Genomic DNA, 12,110 nt, shown 5'->3' on the forward strand with positions numbered 1-12,110 from the left:
AAATGGCATGATTCTGGAATATTTCGAATTGACTTTTCGATAACTGAACATTTTATGCGACGGTCAAAGACGCTATTTTGAACTTGTATATTGTTTTCAACAAAAAATAACTATTTTACAAATTAAATGTGGGCCGAATATTGAGGACATTTTTTTTCACTATGTACCCAAATCTTGGCCCATCAGTAAAGTGACGTCAAAAACACCGAAAAAGAGACGTCAACAACATTGCTTGCGAATAACCCAGAAAGAACAAACAGGAAGAAAGATTTTATGTGCGGTGACTGTAAAAATATAACACAATAATAGGGTTGCATTGTTTTCGTTACTAAATTAAGGATAAACGTCTTGAAATCCCGGTTCAACAGTGCATCAAAACTTCAGACGCACAAATCTCAAGAAGAAAGCTTCAAACAACAATGCATTTTATTATTCTGTTCTTGCTCACTTGTAATAAGCTTAAAATAAGAAGCTCAGGTGCGCTGGTTTTGTATACGAAGAGATTTGTGCCCTCAAAATCGTGAGTAGGTGCCAAAGTCGGCCATTGTGGCGGCCATATTGGGATTCTAACAAGTCTGTCCTTAAGAAAGAACTTTAGTTTAAGTGATTTATTTATAGTTTTTTTTTTGAAAGTTTGGCTCCGAAAATGTAATTTTGAAGTAAGATTGGTGAACAGTGATAATACTTCAGCAGAAATTTTTAAAAATTAGAGAAAAAGTGATTTTAGCGCTTGGAAAGCAATAGGCCAACGTTGTATCCACTAATAGGCCAAGTTTTGTACCGTAGACCAACGTTGCATACCATCGCATCGAATCTTTTCAACGTAATTAAGTAAGTTCTTGAATCTTTATGCTAGTTTACTTCCAATTGGAGAAAAATGCACTGCCTAGAGTGCGTGATAGGGTCAACACATCATTTCTAGCGCTATTAATTCACGAGTTATGGTCAAACTTGTCAAGGCGGCTGGCATATTAGGCCAAGGAATGGTACACATACCCTATCAAAACGAAGTTCTAAAAATCTGAAAAAAATCATAGAGGCTTAGAAAAAGGTGCTCTTTTGTTTAAAAATATAAAATCATTGAATTTTTCTAAATTTAAAAACCCAAGTTTTGGTAGGGTAGGAAATCAAGCTTTGAACTAGTCAAATTGTAATCTTAATTTGAACCATTTCGAAATTCATTAAAATGATACACTTTTTGGGCAAATCTTGTCCCAAAAAGGTTGGTAAATGGATTCTCGTAATATAACCTGGTAGAATTGACTTTAAAAGCATTGAATGAAGCGTTTTTTTCATTGAAAATAAGAAATTGAAAAATCACTGCGATTTCACCCATTCCCCCCCAGAGGAAGCACATTTTCGGTGCACTCGTACAGCTCACGCATTGTATCACACGTAATAAGTGAATACGTTAATTGAAAGCAAATTCATCGTAGAATCGATTAACCGAATAATATTTCACATTATTTATCATAAAATTATCAAATTTACGTAATTATTACTTGGAGAATCTTATCTTGAATTGAACCATTTGTAATCTAGATTTGAACTAGTGAGAGGGGGCGAGCTTCTAGTGTTGGCCTGCAGACTGCGCTAGTGACTGCTTTGTTTACTCTTGGAAGATGAAAAATTCCAAATTTTGTTTCCAAATTTCTGAAGAATTCCGAACATTCTGAGTTGAAATTCCACTGCCTAATGAAACATAGTTATGAGAATTAGCAGATCCATGTGATTTTGGGTTGTTTAGCATGAAATTGGCTGTTGTGGGAATTGCTCGAGCTGCTGCCGCCAGTAGTTCAAATCTAGATTAAAATTGGTTCAAATTATGATTACGATGGTTCAAATTAAGATTAAAATCATTATTGACAAATAATTGAATTTTTCAATGAAATGTGGTGCAAATGTAAACTTTTTACCACTTTACGAAAAGCTAATACCTGTGTCTTTCATATACCTGAGACTTCACCGTAGTAAATTATTTCCATGTGGGTGAAAAAATCAGTCAAAATTCCCGATGCTTCAGAAAACCGCATTTTGGTTCAATTCATGATTACCTACCCTACGCGATGAGATACGTATAGAATATAGCCGTGTACAAAATTTCAAGTCAATTGGTTTGGAATTGACTGAGTTATAGCGAAAAGTGCCGGCCGCTGCCCAAGTGGTTCGCTACCCTATATTTTGTCGATTTATTTGTGTTTCGAATATGAAATATTCTGTAAATGTCGTCAAGTTCTTATACCGTGGAAGGTACCATTACCAACGCGGATCCAAAATTGACGCACAAACCAAGAGGTGGTTCCTCGGGTTATGTGGGTTTCGAGCTACAAAAAACTCATTCTCTCTCTTCCTTACCTTCGCGGTACGCCCGTTAGGGATGACATCGAGAAGGGGGGGGGGGGCGTACATGAGTACTCTATTGATTAGCGTTTCACCAGCCACCGCCTTAAGTTTTCCTCTCTCCCCTGGAAGCTTGGGTCCTGGCTAGTACTTTAGGTTACACATTGCATTCAAGTTCCGGGATGGGAAAGGCCCAACTCTACTTGCTGTTGGTCGGCCCGCCATTTTCTCTGTAGTTCGGGAGATTTGGGAGACCGCGAAGGTAACCACCATTAGTGCTATTGGCATCATGCCTGATAGCCGTGCCGTTAGCACACATACCGCGTCATTTGAGACCGTGCGGTATGCGCTGACCATCCTATAGGGCACATCTTTATAAGCATATCCTTATAAGGCACATCTTTGGCCACATCAACCTGTGGATACAGTAGACGTTCGCTCAGTGCAATGCTTTATAACTGCAAGTCCGCTAAGTGCAACAATTTTGCAGTTATCGCACCACTATCCGTCAAAATGAAATGTCAACAGCGATGCGATGTTTATCGCATGCACTTTTGTTGCAATGCGATGTTTTTCGTATTCACATTGGTTGCATTCTGCAGTTTCTGACAGTTATGTGACGTCTGTCCGTTATCGAACTTCATTCGGTAAGTGAAACGTAAACATGTTGCACTTATCGAACGTCTACTGTACTCTCAAGTCGCTTCACGTTTCGATTGACCACTAGCGCCTTCGACCATGCAGCGGGACCGTACCGTAGTATGGAGACCGCTACTGTCGCGAGCAGCTTGCGCTTACTCAACCCTAATAGAAAAATATGATACAACGCGCTTTTTCGGGCTATCATCTTGATCATACATGCAATGATACAATCATTCACTCAATTGTCAGTGTATAATACATTTTTATTAGGGAAGACTATTCCGAGCTAGGGGAAATTGTGTATTTTCGGCAGTTTTGTTCTCTTCGTCATGGGGTTTTTTTTGAAAGCTGCTGAACTCGGAGTTGGCCTCAAATCCTTCCCAACCAAGCTGAATGATAATATCAGGAAACTTGGCCGACAAAAACCCCCCATGACGAAGAGAACAAACCTGCCGAGAATACCCATCGTCACCCTATTTGACATTATATTTGACAATGCCATTATTGTCATGTTTGCCCTTTTGCAGACATATTCCACGTGGCTTCCGAATTTAAGCTTATCGTTGATCATGACCCCTAATCGCCTCAGTGAGCGCTTAGAGTTGATCGTGCATCCGCCTGTGGTGGCCTCTGGCTGTTGTTCAGACTTACGGTTGTTTACCACCACCACCTCCGTTTTGTGGTGTGCGAGTGCCATGTGTCTCAACCTCATCCACTCTTCCACTATGCCAATTGCATGCGTTGCTGTCAGTTCCAATTTTTCTATCGACTCGCCGTATACTACGAGGGTAATATCATCGGCACTCGGCACCTTTACGCCCGGTGACCGACATACGCTGCTTCCGGGTACCGGGCTGAGGATGAAGCTATGAAGGTACCTCCGTGCTGATGCTGCAGCTCCTCTCGGCTTCCTCGATTTCATAGATTAGCACCCTATTCTGGCAGCAGCTCCCCAATATCTGGTATAGACTGCTAACCGAACGGGACTTCTAGGTTGTGGCGACTCAGCTGACGCATTCTTTACATCCAGCGTGACGACCGCACAATAGCGAATTACCGTTCGCTTCTCGGTCTCGGCCGTTTTGGTTAATAGCGTCCACCGTCGATCGACTCTTCCGGAAGCCGAACTAGTTATCCGAGAGGCCAGAGTCATCGGGTTTCTCGGTATAGAACATCAGCCTCGACAGATTAATCCATTCCGACAGTTCGATTTCCGCTTCAGTTAATGATAGCGACACGCAGCTTTGTTTCCTCGATGCCCAGCTGATCAAACCTCCTACGAAATGTATACCAGAATTGGGTTTTTAAATTAAGAAAAATGTATCCATTTTTAGATTTTGTACGAAAGAGCACCTTTTTCTGAGCCACTACGTTTTTTTTTCAGATTTTTAGAACTTTATTTTGGTACCTAAAATAAATTTCAAAGAAATTTTTTGAAATCACCTTTTGACAGCTGGGTATCTGTTTGACAGCTCCACCCAGTACAAAAAGCGACGAGGGGTGATTCGACAAATCGCTCCCATACAAACTTTAAATTGATTTTTAAATAGGTTCCCGGGCACCAAAATTCATGAAAATTTGGATTTCGGCTCAGTTTCGCATGCAGATTCAGAATATGGAATTATCTCAACACCGCTAAAGAAGCCAATTGGCTTCTTTAACGATGTTGAGGTAATTCGATATTCTGAATCTGCAAGTCAAACTGAGCCGAAATCCAAATTTTCATGAATTTTGATGCCCGGGAACCTATTTAAAAATTAATTTGAAGTTTGTATGGGAGCGATTTGTCGAATCACCCCTCGTCGCAGTTTGTACTGAGCGGAGCTGTCAAACAATTGCCCAGCTGTCAAAAAGTGATTTCTAAAAATCTCTTTGAAATTGATTTCAGGTACCAAAACAAAGTTCTAAAAATCTGAAAAAAATCGTAGTGGCTCAGAAAAAGGTGCTTTTTCGAATAAAATAGAAAAATCGATACATTTTTGTAAATTTAAAATCCCAATTGTACCGGAATTTAATTTTCAGTCCCGATGATTACTAGCCCAGTCTGCATCTACAAACATTTCTAGTCCAGCTGAGGCCGATACAAGATGTATGTAATCGATGGTTACTGGTGCTGTTGAGATAGCGAAGAATCCTCTTCGCTTCTTGCCAGTCTCGTTGGGTAGGGCTGGAAGACTTCTGTGCCAGGATGGACACACATGCTGATACAGCTGGCCTCGAATTCACGGCTGCGTACAGCAGACCTCCTATTAAACTTAGGTATTGGTTGTTGTTCGGTAGTTGGCAATCCTCCTCCTCCTTCTGCTGTAGGTACGCAGGGTCCAACGGAATTTTCGATGGTTTTGCATCCAGGAGGCCGAACTGTTGGATGGTACGAACTGCATTGACATGAACATACCATATACTGATTGATTTATCGACCGTATTCTATAATCAGGCCTGGTAGTGAGTCACTTTTTAGTGATTTGGTCACTATTTTCGAGTCAGTCACTAAAAAGTCACTATTATCATGAAAAAGTCACTAAAGTCACTTTTTTCAGTAAAATGGTCACTAAAGTCACTATTTTCGTAAATACGACAACATTAAGAAGATCATATAAGAGTTTTGGTAAAACAACAACGCCAAAATTGCTGCACAAATTTTCCTCAAAAACCTTGTTTTAAAAAAAATTTCGGCTGCGCCGCTTATTACATAATTAATATGTCGAACTTTAGCTACAATTTTATTGTATTTGGGAAAAGTGAAGATGGATTCGTAGCTAAGATTAGGCCGTTCCGCATAGTAAAATACAGTTTGCCATGCCTTCCAAACAGTAAATTCCCTTTAACTGGTAATGTTACTCTATGTCAAATAGGCGAGTTCATGTTGAAACATATGAATCCGAAAATTTCGTACCATAAATACTAATTTGAATCAAGTATATCAAATAGTAACAGTATGGCATAGTATACATGCACTGTTAAATAATATGGGGATAAAAGTTGCTCTAAATTGTAGCAACATAAACTCACCTTATAACATATGGTTAGCTTTCATATTTGAGCAACGCACTCACACCTGTGTGTTTCACTGTGCACAACATTTGCTCAACAGTTTGGCAAATTGTAGCGCCCCTTAGTAGTAGTGAGCGGCATAATTGACAACAAACCGCACTTCTTTCTTATCGAGCAGCAGCAGACGACCAATTTAATGTACAATAATTTCTACAAAATCCGGCCTAATCAGCTCCGACTTAGGGATCTTCGTGAAAGCACAGAGAGGATTTGCCGGAGCGAAAACCTGGATCACAAGGTAAGTTAGTTTTGGAAGTGTTGATGATCGTCTAATTGAAATACTCTGGTACTCCGTTGCAGCTTACGTCCTCGAAGGAAAATGCCACACATCGGCTGGACGAACTCAAAATGTGCTGCAGGATACAAGACGATTTGAAATCTGCTCCCACCGCAGGAAGTTTTAATCGCCGCTACCGGGCGTACGATAGGTAACCTCGCGAGTGGAGGAATTTCAGCAGCCCTCGGAATGGTCCGAGATGCAGATTGCGCTGCTCGATATGATGCGAGGAGGTCTTACGAGAAAGGTAAACCATTTTTCATCCACAAATATAATGATAAATATTAATTAAATAAAAAAAATATCCGGTGAACGCACAACCACCCTTTTATTTTTAAACGGTTCAAATACACAAGACCCATATATCAAAAGCTTAAAAAACCATAGAAAACCATAAATCAATAATAACACATACAGTGTTCGTTTTTCTTCCAGATTTATTGTTAAACTGCTCTCTAACCATTTTCTATGCAGTGAATTTTCTGAAAAACTGGATAATATATTGACCGTATTCTTTACTGTATTGCGAAAAATTTGTTCGGGAAAACGAGCGATTTTTTATGGTAACCAATCTTAACCGCCTATTCCACATACTGTAAATTGGTGGATAACCATTTGTCAAACTGGCAAATCTGTACCTGGAATAGTTAGCTTACTGTTATCTACAATAGTTTGAGAAATGGTTAAATGACAATTTCTAATGGTCATCTACAGTATGAGAAACGTTGCATTTACAGTTTGTGATTATGCGGGCATATATTTATTTCACTTTTTGTCCCACCACTCTTTGGCAGGTCGAGGATAAAAATAATCAAGCATTTAATCTGAAAAATATTAAAAACTGATCGAATTTGTTGAACAATTTTTAGCAAAACTCGTTATCTCGTCATCTCTGAGTTTATCGATCAAACAGTTTTTGCCAAGAATCCTTAAGTTTCATCAGGACTTTAATGATTCATTCAATTCCAGAAGTTCCTCCAAAACATTTCTGGCTACATTTTGCTGGACTGCAGTATGAATATCTTCAATATTTCAGCAAAAATTCTTTCGAGTAATTTCTTGTCGTGGTGTATGCCAGAGCGTTTATCTAAAATCGTTTTAAAATCTCTTCTAGAAATTCAGCATTTTTAATCGAATAAAACCTGCAGTTCCTCATGTTTTTTTTTTTTCTTACGGAATCTTTACTCTAATTTATTGCATAGTTATGGAGTAATTGTAAGATTGCAACTGAAAACAATCATAATTTACTTTTGAACTGTTGTTCCAATTACAACAACTGTTATGTAAAAACAACAGCCATCTAATTGAAGGTTATTCTTAGAAAGAATTCATTGCTGGCCAAAGCCACGCCCATATTTACCGTCATGAGGGGAAGAAAGGATCATTCTTCTGAGTCACAAAATTGCTCACAAAATGCCATTACAAGTTTAAACATTAATTAATTCAGTGTGAAAATTTCTGCATGAGTTGTGTCAGTAACTGTTGTTTGTCTCGGGAATCTATCATTATTGTGGCCTTAAGACCATTGAAAAACATTAGACCAGTGGGCGAATTTCGGCGCATAATTTCTTCGAAGAAAAGGAAATTTTCTTGCTGATGGGCAACAGAAAAAAAAATCGAATAAAGTTTACATTGGAATTCGACCACAGTAATATAAAATTAACAACGAATTCATTCAGTCTCAGCAGTCAAATTTCATGTGTTTAATGTAAACATTTAGACAAATTTTATAATCGACATGCATAAATCTATCAGCACATAAAGTGACAAACATCAAACATGGAAAGAAAACTTGTTTTTACCTGGTAACTAATTTACTTGAGATTTCTACTTGTCAGAGATTTTTACTGAACCTATTATCAGCAGTTTTCTTCCAGGTAGCTTTGATTTCAGACATGTAGACGATGTACTTTACAGTAATGATTGGAATAGCTGAATATATAAGCAATGCAAACAGTTCTGTAAAAATCAGGTCTCAAAGTCATCTGATATAGTTATACCACAAACGAATTCATCAAATGTTTAGCATATAAATTAAATTTTCCAATAATTTTTAAGTCACTATTCAGTCACTATTTGGTCACTTTTTTGATTATTTTGGTCACTTAAGTCACTATTATTTTGCCACCTGAACGCTACCAGCCCTGTATAATTAACTACTCCCTTATACTATGAGTAGAAAGAGACCGATATAGCCACAAAATCACATGAACATACTAGTAATCCTACATTATAGAGATCTGCGGAAGCGGCCATTGTGAGCCAATCGTGCAGAGAGAAATGTCAAAGTGTGAGCCAAACGAACATGTTTATTGTTTGTAGGAATGCGTCGTTCGAACGGTATTGGAATCAGAATTGAACAAATTATAATTATTTACTTTTGATATCGATGAATTGATGGCATATTAAATTGTAATAAAAAAGATATAATTATTTAATTATGCTTTCTACATGTACTTTTGTATCTTCTCTTCTCGTAAAACCTTCCATTGCTGCTGCTTGATTCACTTCTACTGATATGATTTGCGCTGCTCTTTGCAATGCATTTCATATTTTTTCGATTGCGCTGCTATTTTTTCCAAAATTTTGTAAAATAAAGCTCGACCATTAATTAGCAATCGTAAACAAAACAACTTGCACCACACAAAGTCACGCACAAAATTTGAACATCTAGCTTTGTGGCAAATGTTGGAAGCAGTTGTAAACAAAACAAACAGCGTTGCCGATTCGTCATATAAAACTTCCGCTCATCTCTATATAGAGGATTTCTAGAACATACCTTCAATTCGTTGGTCCCTCACACGAGCTGATTGCTTGAGTCTGTACCTAAATGCTTTCATTGAGACGACAGACAACGTTCGTTCCTCCTGAATGGTACATGTCTGGCTGCTTCATGTCTATTGTTTCGTCCCATACACCAAGCAAATATGGGAGCGTCCATAAATTACGTCACGCAAAAATTGCCAATTTTCAACCCCCCCTCCCCCCTATGTCACACTTTTTGTATGGGACCTCTGAAATTTTTGTATGGGTTGTCACACTTTACTGAACCCCCCCTCCCCCCTAAAAGCGTGACGTAATTTATGGACGTTCCCTATGCAGTCTTCACGTCTACGTGCTTGATAACCATTCCACTTCGGATTGCTGTAAAGAGGAGAGCACCCAAGGATACCTGTTTGGCTACTGGTGCAAAAACTTCATCAAAGTCCACGCCGTATTTTTGGGTAAATCCCTGCGCCACTAGACTTGCTTTGTACCGCACGACATTGCTATTCTCATCTTGTTTTGACTTGAACAGTCATTTGCATCCGATGGCTTTCCTATTCGGCGGGAGTTCCCAGGTTTAGTTATCGATCATAGAGCGGAATTCGTCATCCATTGCTTTCTTGGGACTTGGGACCTTTTAAAGCTTTAGCCGGAGTACGAGGATCAACAGCACCAGACGGGTTATCTCTGGTAAATATGGGAAACTTCAGGTGGCTCCTCTGTTTCATCAACTTTTTCTGGAAATCTAGTTGACGGCTCGGCTTGGGAAGAAAAAATCCAGAGACTTGTCCGGAAGATATCGCTCCCTTCTACTTAGTCTCAACATTGGGATACTCACTTGATGATGGAACGGGAACCGTTTGAACTTCAGGAGCACATTCCTCATCACTTTCATCGCTAATCAGGGTTCATTCAACTATTACGTAACGCAATGAGGGGAGGGAGGGGGTCTACCGCTGTGTTACGCTTCATACAAAATTTCAAAATCATCCATACAAAAGTTGTTACGTGGGGGAGGGAGGGGGTCTAAAATTGTCATATTTGTTGCGTTACGTAATATTTGAATGAACCCTCATGATTGCTTCATCTATCATCTCTACATGAACAGCTTCCGCGGGAGGCGGAACATCAACGGTAACTTGAATGGTATCTGGTTCATATATACATACATACATATATATATATATATATATATATATATATATATATATATATATATATATATATATATATATATATATATATATATATATATATATATATATATATATATATATATATATATATATATATATATATATATATATATATATATATATATATATATATATATATATATATGTATATATATATATATATATACATACATACGAAACTACGTCTGTTCTGTTTGCTTATCGAGATTGGTTTGACTTGTGTTACCGTTTTCGCTTGTTCACTAAGGATTGATTAGCTTTCTTGATTGAGGGTCCCACAGACGATAAGCCTTCGTGTCTTCATCAAAGCCAGTCAGTATACATTCGGCGGCTTTTGCATCCCACTTTCTTCGCTTTTGTTTCGGGATGTGTGACATCACAAGGGATCCAAAAACACGTACATGAGCTAGGTCTGGCTTCCTACCACTCCAAGCTTCTTTAGGGGTCATCTGATGTCCTTTGGTTGGCGATCGATTTATCAAACGTACAACTATGGCTGCCGCTTCGGTCCAGAACGTTTTGCTCTGGGGTATTTATAATCTGCCGAAGTTTGATGACGAATGCCCAGGCGCCGCAAATGATCTGCTAATTGCTTATTCACGAACTCGTTGCCGTTATCTGTGCGAAGAATTTTTAATGTTTTACCTGTCTGCTTCTCCGCCATGCTTCGGAAGTTTTCGAACGCCTCGTAGACATTTTCTCCGGATTTCTCTTCCAAGAAATCGATGAAGATCTTGCGCGATTTTAGTTCATTTATTTAGTTCAACATCAAATTCATGATAACACTGAATCAACAATTTGCCGCCATAAGACTCGATTTGCAGCTACAGCTCACCATCGTCGGTCACGCCCAACGCTTGCTAGATCACGCTCCCCCTGGTTCGCCCATCGTGCTCTCTGTGCTCCACGTCTTCTTGTACCAACCGGATGGTTAGCAAACACCAACTTTGCAGGGTTGATGTCCGACATTCTTGCAACATGCCCTGCCCACCGTATCCTTTCGGCTTTGGCCACTTTCTGGCCAAATCAAGGGGCGGATCGCTCTTTGAATATGCATTCAATTTGCATCTAATGTATGTAAATGCATTTCATGAAACTTCTATCAACTTAGCATTGACATATATGCGAATGTCAAACCGCAGCTACTGAAGAACAAAGTTCTGATGTTGATTATGTGTTGGTTCTCTTCAAAAGTTAATTCTTTGGAATGGACAACTTGAACAGAAATTGTAAGTAATGAAGGAAACCCTATATTAAATAAACTATTATCAAAGTCGATAAACTTATACCATAAATCTAATTGCAGGAACAGTTCTGGAATCGGATAGAGGAGAAGTTGGGCTAGTAAACCCACATTAGTAAAACACATATTAGACGTCAAGGATCTAACTGGTCATCTTGGAAGAAGTATTTAGATGCCAGCGTGAGCGAAGACGAAGACAGACAGCTTCCAAACCGTCGCAGGCGACAGTGTTGAAACGCCCTCAACGATTCACAGGAAGATTAAAACATGATTGTGTGCGTATACATGCAAATACTTACACGGAAGCTGTAGCATCTCACGCACATTTACTCATAATGTTGTTCCCTCGGTTGTTCCCTGGAGTCGTTCGTGGCGCTAGTGTGCTTGAAGCTCCCAAAGTATATGGAGCAAGAGGGTAGATTTCTGTCTTGTCATTAGCCGTCTTCCATGCCAGTTAGTTAATGGATAACCATGAGAATAAAAGCATAAATGAGCACATAATGTGTTAATTCAAGTTGTTTAATTAAATAAAAAATCTATAAGCTATGTGGAGTTGTTTTTTCTCTTCTGAAATGGGTGATAATCTGCTCAA

General features: G+C 38.9%; 1 long non-coding RNA gene across 1 annotated transcript in view; it reads right to left on the reverse strand.

The window, feature by feature from the left end:
• LOC134291400 (uncharacterized) overlaps positions 1-12,110 on the reverse strand; it is a 286,882-nt gene that overhangs the window by 160,050 nt on the left and 114,722 nt on the right. The window lies entirely within an intron of this gene.

This window comes from Aedes albopictus, chromosome 3 (genome assembly GCF_035046485.1).
Source record: "Aedes albopictus strain Foshan chromosome 3, AalbF5, whole genome shotgun sequence".
Taxonomy (NCBI): Eukaryota; Metazoa; Arthropoda; class Insecta; order Diptera; family Culicidae; genus Aedes; species Aedes albopictus.